Consider the following 13,480-nt stretch of genomic DNA (forward strand, 5'->3'; position numbering starts at 1 on the left):
ACCTGGAGGCTGGCATCCCTATTCCTGAGTGCCCCAAGCCAAGCTACCCTCAGCCCCCCAGACTGCAAAACATAGATAAGAGTGCCAACGTACTCCACAAGGCTATTGTGGGGATGATTTGTTTGTTTGTAAAAATTTATGCCCCCACCTTTCTCTCCTGATCAGAGCACCGAGGCAAAATAATGCATGGGATACACTGAAGTGTTATCTGTGGCATTGCCACTGTCTACTACTGAAGGATCCATTGGTTCAGAGGCTGAATTGATTGTCTGCCAGGGACATCAATGTTCAGTTTTTACTTCTGTGGAAGACAAGGACATGCTTACACTCACGGATGCTTACAGAGCTGTCCTAAGCAGAGTTACAACCTTGGCTTCAGTGACCTTAGAAGGGCACAGCTCTGGTCAGAACTGTCCTGCCAGGCAAGCAGAGAATAGCTGCCCCTTACCCCAGGAGCCAAGAGATGTCATTCATGGAGATGGAGACCCGGGGGTGTGTGTGTGTCTTTGGCATCATCCAGCAAGATGTGCTCTTGGGCAATTCTAGTTCCTTTCAGGGGGGGGGCTTCTGCGGGAGATCTTCTGGCAGGTATACTGTGCCCTGTGTAAAATAACTGGAGCAGGGATGCTGCTTCAATTTACTGCCAAAAATGTCACTTAAATGCCCCAGAGCTGCCCTAAAGCAGGTGTAGCATTTTAAACATTTCTTACACCAGGGGCTTCCAAATGACATCAGGGTGGGGGGGAGGGGGGCTGAGATGTCGTTCAGAGTACAGTTCATTGGCTGCTTGGGGTAGGAGGATTTCGAGGGAGCCATTTTATCTCTAATGCTTCTGGGGATTCAGAATGATCCAAGGAATCTGATGTGCAGCACAGAGCTTGGAGAAATTCAGCGGCCTGCTCTGCTTTCTTTCCCACCAACTCCCTAGGAAATGAAAGTCTGAGAGCATAAGAACAGAAGGAGAGCCATCCTGTCCAGCATCCTGCCTCACACAGTGGCCAACCGGTGCCTCTGGAGGGCCAACAACAGGGCAGAGAGGCTGAGGCCTTCCCCTGATGTAGCCTCCCAGCTCTGGGATCCAGAGGATTAGTGCCTCTGAATGTGGAGGCTCCCCTCACTCACCATGGCTAGTTGCCATTGACAGACTTAACCTCCATGAATCTATCTAATCTTCTTTGAAAGCTGTTTATTCCTGCGGCCAACACAACATCCTCTGGCAGCAAAGTCCACATTTGAATCACTCTCTGTGTAAAGTAGTATTTCCTTTTGCCTGTCCCTACTGCCCATCACGTTCATGGGGACACCCTCAAGTTCTAGAATTTTGGAAGAGGGAGAAAAAAAATATCTTTGTCAACGCTCTCCATCCCATGCATAATTTTATAAACCTCCATCATGCCCCCCCTCCTTTAGTTGTCTGTTTTCTGAAGTGAAAAGTCCCAGGATCTTCAGCCTTTCCTCGTAGGGAAGGTGCTCCAACCCCCTACCCATCCCGGTTGCTCTCTGTGCTTTTTCCAGCTTTGCAATGTCCTTTTGGAAACACGGTGACCAGAACTGTACACAGTTTCCAAAGGAGGTCCTACCAAAGATCTATGCAGGGGCATTACGATATCAGCTCTTTTATTCTCAGCCCCTTTCCTAATAATCGCTGACAGAGAGTTTGCCTTTCATTGAGGAAGCCTCTACAATCCCCAAGACCTCTTGCTGCGTCTCCTGTTTGCTCCAACTGTGTGCAAGGTGGCTGCAAGGATGGGCATAAATCTCTTTCCTTAATTACCGCTCGTGTTCTCATCTCTCCGCCTCCCTACTCTGCTTAAATGCAGTCCTCATTCTACAGGCCCAAACGTTCAAGCCTGTAAAAAAATATAACTTGGAGCCCATTGGTTTATGATAACTACTGAAGCAAGTCATGCCAATTCACGTTATCTGGTCTAAGGGGAACTGGCAGGTTAGATGTAAATCAATTTACACACTGCAAGGTCTCAACGAAAGTGTCTCTTTTGGACACCCTCGAAGTGGGCTCCTTTTGCTTGTAGGCAGTGGGCATTGTCCCGGGCTTCACATACAGCTGGGGCAGATGCCAGGGACGCTGACAGACAGGTGACATTCAGACGGGCGGCCTTGTTGGTCTGAAGCAGCAGAACAAAGTTTGAGTCCAGGGGCCCCTTTAAGACCAACAATTTTTTCTCCAAGGTAAAAGCTTTCGTGTGCATATCACACTTCATCAGACAAAATGAAATGGGGGGGGGGTTGTTGTTGTTGTTGTTGTTGTTAGGTGCAAAGTCGTATCCAACCCATTGCGACCCCACGGACAACGATCCTCCAGGAAATGGGGGTTACTGGACCCCATGTGTAAGCAGAGAGGCCTCTTGTGCACCCCACCCCAGGGGGAGGCTGCTGTGAGGTTAGGTAGGGGGTGGGGGATTTATGCCTCCAGTCTTGTTTTACTGGGGGGTTTTAGGGGTCTGACGGTTATTGGGGTTTTATGGGGTTTTATGTACTGTAACTCGCCATGAGTCTCCAGAAAGTGGCAGGCTAGAAATGTAACAATAAATAAATCTCTTGTAGCTGTTGTGGGGAGAGGAAAGGGAATGTCAAAGGGAAGCTTTGAGACTCCTGACAGAGAAAAGAGGCATACAAGAACCAACTCTTCTTCCTCTTCTAACTCACATGGTGTCTGTTTTGGGGAGAGGAAAGGGAAGGCGATTGTGAGCCGCTTTGGGACTCCTTCAGGTAGAGAAAAGTGGTATATAAGAATCAATTCTTCTTCTTCAGTGATATCAGGGCTCTCTCAGCCTCACCCACCTCACAGGGTGACTGTTGTGGGAAGAGGAAAGGGAAGGTGACTGGAAGCTGTTTGAGACTCCTTCGGGTAGAGAAAAGCAGCATACAAGAACCAACTCTTCTTCTTCAACTCTTCTTCTTCTTCTAAATAAATAAATAGTGGGTCATGGATTAGTACACAGCATAGCGAAGATGTTTACCAGATACAAAGACTAATAGATTATGCTTTGTACTAATCCATGGCCCGCTCTCTGCTTATAGATGGGGTCTTATTACTCCTATTTCGTCGTGTCTGAGAAAGCATTCTGTGTACACGAAAGCTTACACCTTGAATAAAACTTCGTTAGTCTTAAAGTTGCCAATGGACTCCAACATCAGTCTGCAGACAGTAGAAACGTTTGAGACGATCAGGTCCTCTTCCTTCCAAGGCATTAACACTGGAGAAACTTCAGTGTTTGAGATTTCCCCACTCTCCATTTATTGGGCCATTGACTCCCACGAAGGGCTCTGGCCTCTGTGTCTCTTCCAACTTCGCTCAACTTAGAACCCATTAACTCCTCTTCTCCCCTCTCTCATCTACCCCAGCACAGCAATAGCTTGGCTAATAGCCTGGCTGGAGGACAGGGCAATAGAGCCTTCGCTCCAGGCAATGAACGGCAGCAAGGAATATTTGCCGGCTCCGCTTGAGTTCTCGACAGGCATCCCTGCCAAGTTTTGTTATAGAATCCTACTAAGTTTTTGTCCAGGAAAACCACAAGGAAAACAGGGGATCCTATTTGCAGCGGGAGAGTTTTGCAAAAGAATCTAAGGGCTTGTCTTGGCGTGTGGATGCACAGCTTCAATTTTTGGTGACATGAAATGTGTTCAATTTGGCAAGGGGCTCGAATGCACAGTCAGCCCCTGAACTTCTCAAAGTATCCAAATGGGCCTGCCTTGTAGCCAGCCTTCCTTGAAGGGTTTTTCTTAATAACTTTTGGTACCAGGCTCTCCGCCAGCAGTTGTGGCACGGCATCTAAAAGGGGACCGGTCGTTCGGGAGGCTGCTGGTTCTAATCTCACCTCTGCTATAAACTGCCAACCCTGAGTCTCCTCATGTGCAGTAGGGGTAAGGATATTTGTGGCCAGCTTTTCTCCTTCAGCCAAGAAAAGGACTTGGTGCTGCTTTTTCAACATGTCTGGTAGAAGGAGGGAATCTGGCAGGCCCACTACAGCTGCAAGTCCCTTGGGAGCCTCAAGCCCCACCACCATTTCTTGTCCAATGATCAAGAGGATATTTTAATCCAGGGGTAGTCAACCTGTGGTCCTTCAGATGTCCGTGGACTACAATTCCCATGAGCCCCTGCCAGCAATGCTGGCAGGGGCTCATGGGAATTGTAGTCCACGGACATCTGGAGGACCACGGGTTGACTACCTTAATCCACAGTCAACATTTTAACCGATCCCTGGCTAATCACCCGAGTTCTGCAACCTTAGGAAAATAAACCCACTGTCACAAAGAGGTTTGCGTGAAATTATTCCAAGCACGAAACTTAGGTCCTTTTCAGACAGAAAATGGGATGTTGCTATCAAGGAAGAGAAACAGAAGCTCTTCAGCTACAGGAAGCCACTGCCAGGCAGCCAGGAGCTGACCTGCTGCTTCTACCTGCACTAAATGCCTGGTTTGTCTATTCAAAATACCAAACACTGCATCTTCAGCAAGAAGAGGACACCCCTGCACTAAGAGCATCACGGTAGGTCACCAACCGTCTGTGCATCTGAAGGGCCTATTATGCATGGCCGCTGAAACAGCGGCATGGAGAACGCGGAGGAGGAAGAAGCGAAGCAAACCGCTTACGCACGGGATGGAACGCAACGGCGGCAAAACCCAGAGTATCCGATTATGCACGCAGCCACTCCGGAGTCGCTTCTGGTTGCGCCCTGGTCCCAGGAAGCTCCACTTTTTTCCGCATCTCACTAACACGGCTTTTTCGGCGGCATACATTGACTCTGCGCCCGGTTGCCTCCTACAGCGTGCATAATTGGTGATTTTAGCCGCCGCCCTTCCACTCCGTGCATAATGGGCCAAGAAGTTCCAGTGAGCTCCGGCTCCCGGAAGCCAGTGCAGGAATAAATTTTGTGACTCTGCGCCGAATTCCTTTGCTAAAACAAACCGCTTCGAAACCAGCCTCTTGGCTTGCCGGATTCTCCTGCAGTGACCGCCATATCCTGCAGGGGGCACTGCCAAGCAGCATATCCTTTCCCCTGCCAAAAAATCAGGCTGGGCGACAAGAGACAAGATTAAAATTGAGTACCTGCACAGAGTTGCATCAGGCAGAAGGGGTACAGCTGGGAGGGGCACCAGCCTCTCCACAGGTCTCTCAGGTCCAGGCAGGCTGGCACCCGGTCTGCACCTCCAGCCAGAGCCGGCAGAAGAACCCAAGCAAAGAAGGCAGCTCCTCGGGGTCTGGGGCTGCGTTGATGTCAGTGGAGCAACCTGCACGTGCAGCCCGCCCTCGGCTGGTTGCGGGACACGCAGCTAACAGAGGGGCACGATGGAGTGAGATTCACGCCCCTTCCCACAGTTTTGCTTGAACCATCAAGGCTTGTGTAGAGGGGGGCGGGGAAGGAGAGCTTCTGTCCTGCAGGAGGGAGGGGGTCTCCTGGCAGGCTGTGGGTCTGGGGTGGGGGAGGCACTGGTGGACTGCATGTCTGTTGCCCACTGGGCCGTGGAGGGGGTTGGTGGGGGGGGGTCTAATTCTGGAAATCCCTTCCCACACAGTCAGTTTGGACTCTCCCGTGCGGCAACCGGAAGAAAGGAAAGGGGAGAGGGAGGGGAGTAAGGAAGGGTGGGGGGGGGGTAGAAGGGTCTCATTAGTAATTAGTCAGTACGACAACATGCAGACGAAGTTAGAATGCGGACGGGGGGAAGAGCATCGGGGTGGGGGCTGAATCTGCCACTAGCCTCCCTCCCCCTCCGTTTCCAACAAGTAGTGATCCTTCCACCTACGCTGCCCAAATTCTGCAAGGAAGGAGCGGGAGGAGGAAGCAGAAGATTGCAACTGCCCCAGCTGTTCACCGCGGGGACAGATGTTGCAGCGCAGCCACTCCCTTGAGCTCCGCCTCTCCTGCTGACATTCTGAAGCCGCGTCGGAGCCAGAGGTCTGCTTCGCGCAGGGCAGGCTTTCTACCTGCGTGCAGCCGGATGGGGTGGGGACATGTGCGCTCTCTTGAGTACGGCACACTTTCTTTTTTACTCTTGTTTACTTTTGGGCATGTCCCTCAAGTGCCCTGACCCGGATAGCCCAATCTAGCACGATCTTGTTGGATCTTGGAAGCTAAGCAGGGTTGGCCCTTGTTTGTACTTGGAAGCCCAGGGTCACTCTGCAAAGACAGCCACTGCCTCTTGCCTTGAAAACCCTACAGCAGGGGTTGGAAAACTGTGGCCCTCAAGAGGTCCATGGACTACAATTTCCATGAGCCCCTGCCAGCGGATGCTGGCAGGGGCTCATGGGAATTGTAGTCCATGGACCTCTGGAGGGCCACAGTTTGCCTACCCCTGCCCTACAGGGCTGCCATAGGTGAGCTGTGAATTGACAGCAGCAAAACGTGCATCGAGGGAAGCATCCCTCCAATATGTGCACGTCTCGTAAAAATGCATGCACATCTGTGCGATCCTTACCCACCAAAGGTGATTCCTGCCTTCCCATCTTTGTACAGGGAACACTGCATGGGAAGCAGCTCTTTCAGGGCAGGAATGCCAAGGAAGGGAACTGGATGCCGATTCTTCTGACCTGACCAAGGCAAGCCTCTCTGGTCTTCTGCAGAAAGGGTGGGTCCCAGTCTTTCACCTCCGTGCAAACATGGTGGGTGCACCTCCTGAAGAGTCCATGGCTTGAACCAGGAGCCTCACAGGCGGAGGATGGGACTTAACCTATCAAAGAACTATCTGGGGCTGTTTGGGAGCAACAGGGGACTGCCAAAAAAAAATGCTCCTGGGATTGGCAGGCAGTATGAATCCTCTGGGGACCTGGACTTCTGGCCTTCCCTGGCCTACCTTCTGCCTCTTGCACCTCTGGCCCTGCTCTAGGCCACTGACTCAGGCTAGATCTGGGTTAGACTCCAGCCATGCATGGCCCAGCGGACTCAGAACGACTGCTGTTCACTAGCAATGTCTGAGGACACTGCCAGAGAGGGCAGAAGGAGCTGGCAGCAGGGCATAGTTGGGTGACACCAGGCAGACACAACGTTGGCTATGCCAGCCTGGCAAAGGCTTCCATTTTGGGCACCTCGGGAAATGCTGTAGCACCTTTTCCTGGGAGCGCTGCAAGCTAAGGAGGGTGGGGAAGGAGGTACAACACCAGAGATAGATTTATTGTTTTTTTTATCTCCCTCCTCATGAAGTCTGCTGGGTGAACTTGGGCTGGTGACAGTTCTTCAGAGCTCTCTCAGCCCCACCTGCCTCCCAAAGTGCCTGCTGTGGTGAGAGGGAGGTGACTGTAAGCCTCTTTGAGATGCCTTAGGACAGAGGAAAGTAGGGCACAAACATCCATTCTTCTTCATCTACTTCCAAGAATCTGGAGGAAACACCTACACTGGCTGCTTCTCTGCATGTGTTTTTAAAGCAAAACTCAGGGGAAAATGGGACCCTGGAGGCAAGGAGCCAAAGCTTTTATGGACAAGAGGGGGGGGGGCGTTGTCTGTGCAATATATGAAGAACTTCCACCTGGGCAGGCCTCTGCCTGGAATTTGTCTTAAACCTCTCTCAGATTCAGTGACAGCAGGGACAATTTTGAGCAAAGAGGGCAGCATTTCTGGCAAGGTAGGAGAGTGCACTTCCATATCACCCCCATTCCCCTTCCCTTAGGCTGTTCCAGTGTCTTGTTCTCACAGGAGAAGGCCAACCCTTTGCTGCATGCTCCCTTTCTTATCTCCAAACCTGCCTACCAGGCCTCTGTTCTAGCTCACCCCTGCTGCCCCCTTCTCCACTGCCCCCTAGCAAAGGCACCTTGCATCACACTACTTCTAGAGAGGGAAATGCAGGCAGAAAAAACTACAATTTGCCAAGAGTCGGTCAAAAACAGTCTCCCCACTGGTTACTTAGAAGTTGGGAGCTTTACAAACCATTTCCTCCCTCCCCTCCCCACCCACCCCCACCCCAACCAGAACAGAGCTTTAAACAGTGTGGCTCCCTCTGGGGAAGAGTCACGGAGGTCCAGGGGAACAGGAAGGAGCAGAGAATGGGGAGAGGGGGGAATGGGGAGCAAAAGAATTTGGAGGGGAGGGGCAATCTCCTTGGACAAACTTAAAAGTTCAGACACAAAAATGGCAGTTAGTAGGAACAATCAACACAGTCTTTAATTAGTACACTATTAGTACAACAGGAGTTAATTATCAGCTAGCATTAATCATGACTCTCAATTAATTAATTAATTAATCATTAGAAAGAAGAAAGAGAGAGAGAGAGAGAGATCAGCTGAGAAGAGACTCGGATGGAGACAGAGCAGCCATGCAAAGCAAGGACATAGGCCCAAAGCAACCTCCGTGCTTGTTAGATGAGGCGGGGAGGCGCTGAGTGATGGAGTGGGAGACAGAGAGAGAGAGAGGCAGGCAAAGGCAGGCAAGAGGAGAGAGAGAGAGGGAGAGAGAGAGAGGGAGACAGAGAGAGTTAGAGAGAATGGAGAAAGCCCAAGTTGAAGAATCAGAGCAAGAGAGGCAGCAGAAAGATGGCTACTCAGCCACTTCTAATGGGAGCACCTGAAAGCACCCAAAATAGACATCAGGAGCACAGCTGTGATGAATAGGTTCCCAAACCCTCACACACACACATTTTACATCCACCAGAGGTCCAAGTTCAAGCATTCAAAAGAGAGCACACTCATTCGATTTGTTGTGCGCACACAAATAGGCAAGCATTCACACACAGAGACATACCGGGGCTATGCGTTCTCCGAGAGGCAGGCTGCAGAACCACGCGTGCACACACACACACACACACACGGCCTGGCTGGGTAAAGTGCCTTCGCACAGAGAAAGGCGCTGCAAAACCATTCATGCGGAGAATCCCATGTCCTTCCAGAGGCTCACACGTTTTCACACTGCAGCCTCACCCGGGGAAGCTGCCCAGTTGAACTCACGCACATGCTCTCCTGCTCTAAACAGAGCCACATGTCTGGAGACCAAGAGGACTTTTGCACATGCATGTGTTCTCTAAATAGGAGCACCTAGCGGAAGGGAGTTCTTCGTGAGCAACCATGCGTTCATGCGCTTCATTAGAAGTCCTGCCGAACATATGTGCCAGAGACCTGTTCGTACTTACTCCTGCTTTTATGGTTTGCGCTGATAGAGTCAACAACAAATGTCTGTGTGTGGGGAGGGGGGGTTTAAATCCTATTCCCAAATGGGGCTTCTGCGCAGATTTCTGCACACAGCTTGTCTGTGTATTGGCTCAGCGGACCACCTTCCCTCCTTCCTTGGCTCTCACACACAGATACACACCTGGCCCTGCAGCCTTCTGTCATTCACACTCCTGCAGCCCACCAGCTGCTACATTCTGGGCTTTGCGCAAACACGTATCGCAGAAGCTGGTGGGGGGAGTAAACATTATTGGGATATGCACGTATGTGTATATGACGGAAGAATTAATGTGGAGTTACTCTTGGACACTGCTGGAGAGAGAGGTGAGGTGGAGGGAAGGACTTTCAATCTGCAATGTGCCAAATTTTTAGATGGAACTCTTCCCATATATTACGGAGAAGGTTCAGTGGGAACTGGGGCCTAGGAAGAGATCTGTAACTGATACTGCATGAATCTGCAAACCAGCACTTGCAAAGCAATCTACCAGCAGGGCAGCATCTAAGCAAGTACACACCCAGACACACAAAATTCCATAACATATTAACCCATGCAGAAGAAATTCTCTCTCTCTCTCTCTCTCTCTCTCTCTCTCTCTCTCTCTCTCTCTCACACACACACACACACACACACACACACACACAGACGCAAAATCCTCTGGCTAGAAAGGATGAATGCACAGCCACAAAAAGGGCATCCTCATCCCAAACATCTTTGGCTTCTGGACACCACATTCCATCGTGCACCAAAGTGCTAAGATGTGGATTTAAGAACAAGCCCTGCAGAAGATCTCTTAGCCAATCGTTCAGGTTCATCTGGGTGATCGAGTATTTCTCAATCAGACATGAGACTTACTGCAGTGAGGGATAAATTCAAATGAGTAGCCGTGATAGTCTGAAGTAGCACAATAAAATCAGAGTCCAGTAGCACCTTTAAGACCAACAAAGATTTATTCAGGCGTTAGCTTTTGAGTGCAAGCACCCTTCGTCAGACTAAGTGAGGGAGATACTGATGGAATCCTAGGTAAGTTCCCAGAATTTAGATCAGAGATGCTGCCACATCAGCAAGCATGACAGCATCTAGGGTCACAGGGAACACATAGTTCACGTGGTTCCCAACAATTTTATATGCTGTTGTCCTGGCACAGGAACTACATTTCCCATGGTTCCAAGCACTTCTGGATGCCATGGAACTGGCAGCGTGCCTCTCCCTATAGCCTTCATATCTTGGAGGCAAAAAAAAGGGAGCAAAGACAGGGCTGATGCTGGGTTGGACTCTACAGCAGGAATCTAATCCATGCCAGGCTTAATGTTTGCAAGAGTTACTTCCAATAGGCACTGAGGTTGACTGCCTGGAGAGTAACAACAGCAATACTATGAAGGAGTCTAAGCACATGCCTGGCACATCCCATACTCAGTCTCCAGCACGTGTACTCAAAAGGGGTGCTTGACCAGACCCTGAGTCCTTGGAAAGCGGCTGCCAGACTGCCCAGACTATAACGGTCTTGATGGGAAAGGGCCCGATCCGTGATAAGGAAATTTCCTATCTCCAGCGCTTCCTGAACAGTACCGTTCTCGTTCCAGACACATGAGAGCGGCACACAGCTCCACATGCCTAATTTTTTTTAATGCGGGGAACTGAACACTCATCCTGGGGACTGCACAGAACCGCACACATTCTCCACGGAGCACTTTTACACGTGTGTCCAGCCCAAACATGCGCACGCACTCAGGATGGTCATGCTCTCTGTTTGGCTCCCAGAAGAGGCCCACGAGCCTCTGCATGGAGCCATCCTAAGCAGAGAGAGATCCCTTTCTAAACTCACATACTTCAATGGACGTGCAATAATGGTGACTCTCTGCAGGACTGCACGGTTAATCTAAACCACTAATATATAAACCAGACTCCAATGGTTTTAATCGGCAAGGCTTCCCCTGAGGTTTCCGAGGAACAGCCACCTCCGCAAGCCTGCTGTGAATTATTGGCTCTCAGAACTGTTGCTCTTGTGGCAGAAAGCAACTGAAGCCATTCGGAAGGCTTGGATCCCTGCTGGCACCTGGGTGGAGGCAAACCAACACGTGTGCAGGTGTGTGATGCTGCCTTCTCAAGAGCCACACCTGAAGCTACAGATATAGGCCTGAAATGCCAGAGGCACAGGAGACCGGCCACTGGCTGGCTAGATCAGAACCGTCTCCGTCTGCATCCTGTCTGTGCCGCTTCCCTCAGAAACTCATCTGCTCTTTAGACAGGTGGCTTTGCCGTCAAAAGATCTGAAGACACAGCCATGACTCAAGAGAAGGTGCCTGTATCTGTGCTACCTTTCTTCCCTGTTTGACTCCTGGAAGGTTTTTATTTATTTTTTTTTTGCCTTTCAGTGGACATACAGCAGGACACACTGGGGGAGTGGGACAGAGGAGGTAGCTGTGAATTTCCTGCATCGTACAGGGGGTTGGCCTAGACCAGTGGTAGTCAACCTGTGGTCCTCTCCAGATGTCTATGGACTACAATTCCCATGAGCCCCTGCCAGCAAATGCTGGTAGGGGCTGATGGGAATTGTAGTCCTTGGACATCTGGAGGACCAAAGGTTGACTACCCCTGGCCTAGACGACCCTTGGAGTCCCTTGCAGATGTCTTTTTATGCTTCCGGTTCAGGGCTTAGGCACGAAGTCAGAAGTCCAGGGGAAGATTACCCTCAACAGTGACTATGATATCCACCCTGATGTGCCATGAGCCAGGTGGGTAGTGCAGCCCTTCTCCGCTATGCAAACCAGAAAGGTGTCCAGGCATGCGGATAAACTGATCCCAGAGGAAGCCCAGCAACTTAGATGCCAAGAAAATGCAGAAGAGGACCACTTAGACACCAGCCTGCTCACACTCCCTCGCAGGCACATGTGCACGCACACTCATGCGACCTTCACCAACAGTCTCTCTCCCCGCCCCGCCCCGATCAGCACTCCTAGGCATCCTGCCTGCCCTGGTGCTCCCTTTTGAAATGGCAAAGTTGTGAAGTCAATGGGCCATGCAGAGTGAGGCAGAAGGCCTGGAAGAGTGTGGGGGAAGGGAGCGAGGAAGAGGAAGGGGAAGGAAAGGAGGGCAGGGGACGCCACAGGTGTACAACACACAGTGTTAGTTCAGCCCCAGAGAGATGCTCTGAAAATAAAAACTGGACACAGAAGCCACATGCCCAAAGCAATCCCAGCATGCCACGTGGTATGGAGGGCTGGCAGCAGGACCCCAGGGGAGGGGGACAGGGCAGCCAGTGTGTCTTTCTGGGGGTGGTGGATTGTACCCTTCCAAACTTCCCAGGGGGCAGAAAAGTGCCCCTCACTCCAAGAGTGGAGAGCAGCAATTGCAACCCAAGAACCACATATTCTGCGAAGTGGAACAGCTCTGCAGAAGATATTTGGGGGCGGGGAGGAAACCCACTCCCCAGTTTCACACTACAGACTCTCACAAAGTGAGAGGGAGCTTTTGGCTGCTGTTGTTCTTCTGGACGAGCTGCCCCATTTCCCCCCAACCCCTAGATGAAGTCACCAAGGGTTGCCTGCTGGCTGCCAGGTGCAGTCCTTCCCTGGGGGGCAGCTGGGGTCATAGCGCAGGTGTGACAGCGCACAGAAGTTGCTTCATGGGATGGTGTTTTCCATGGATTTTTGGGGGGTGGGGGTGGGGAGGGGAGGAAAAAAATTGAAACCATAAAATAAGAGCAAGTCTTCCAAAAAGTTTTGGTTTTGTTTCAATTTTACCAAAAGGAACAAAAAAAGAAAGAAAAGAAACTCGAAACGTTTAAATAAAAACAATTTTTCTCTATGCCTGTGAGTTTGGGGGAAAGGGCGAGGAAAAGATTCAGACCTCAACCAATGAAACAGACCAGTTTAGGGGAACAGACTGGAGGATTTCTGTTAGGCTTGTGCCCACCATCCATTCTCATTTTGTTCTCAGTCGACCCACATCTGCACTGGCCTTCAGGTCAGTTTTGGGTTGATGTCTTGATGTTCTTGCCAAAAGGCCAAGGTTTCTTTGACAAGATTGGTAAGTCTTTCAGGTTCACAATGGCTTCCAATTTCTACCAAGGGGCCATCGGAGCCTGGGGGCTGTTGCTGTTGGGATATGATTGAACCATCCGTTATGGTGACGTACTTCTGAGATTGCCCCTCTTAGGTTGACATAGCTCCTGCCGTCAGGATGAAAGATGCATCACGGATGGCTTTGTTGATGAATTGGCTTGCGATTGGTAGCAACACACAGCTTGAACCAGCCAGGGACACTTAACAGGTGAGGAAACCCAGTGAAGTCAATTGGCTCCAAGGAGCCTGGTTTTTGTGTGAAATTGAGGAAATTCCGCACCGCTGAAAGTTTTAGGTCGCTGTGGA

General features: G+C 50.7%; 1 protein-coding gene across 28 annotated transcripts in view; it reads right to left on the reverse strand.

Moving 5' to 3' along the window:
* The window catches only part of NRXN2 (neurexin 2), a 444,528-nt gene that overhangs the window by 239,913 nt on the left and 191,135 nt on the right, over positions 1-13,480 (reverse strand). The window lies entirely within an intron of this gene.

The sequence above is a fragment of the Paroedura picta genome, chromosome 1, assembly GCF_049243985.1.
Source record: "Paroedura picta isolate Pp20150507F chromosome 1, Ppicta_v3.0, whole genome shotgun sequence".
Classification (NCBI taxonomy): Eukaryota; Metazoa; Chordata; class Lepidosauria; order Squamata; family Gekkonidae; genus Paroedura; species Paroedura picta.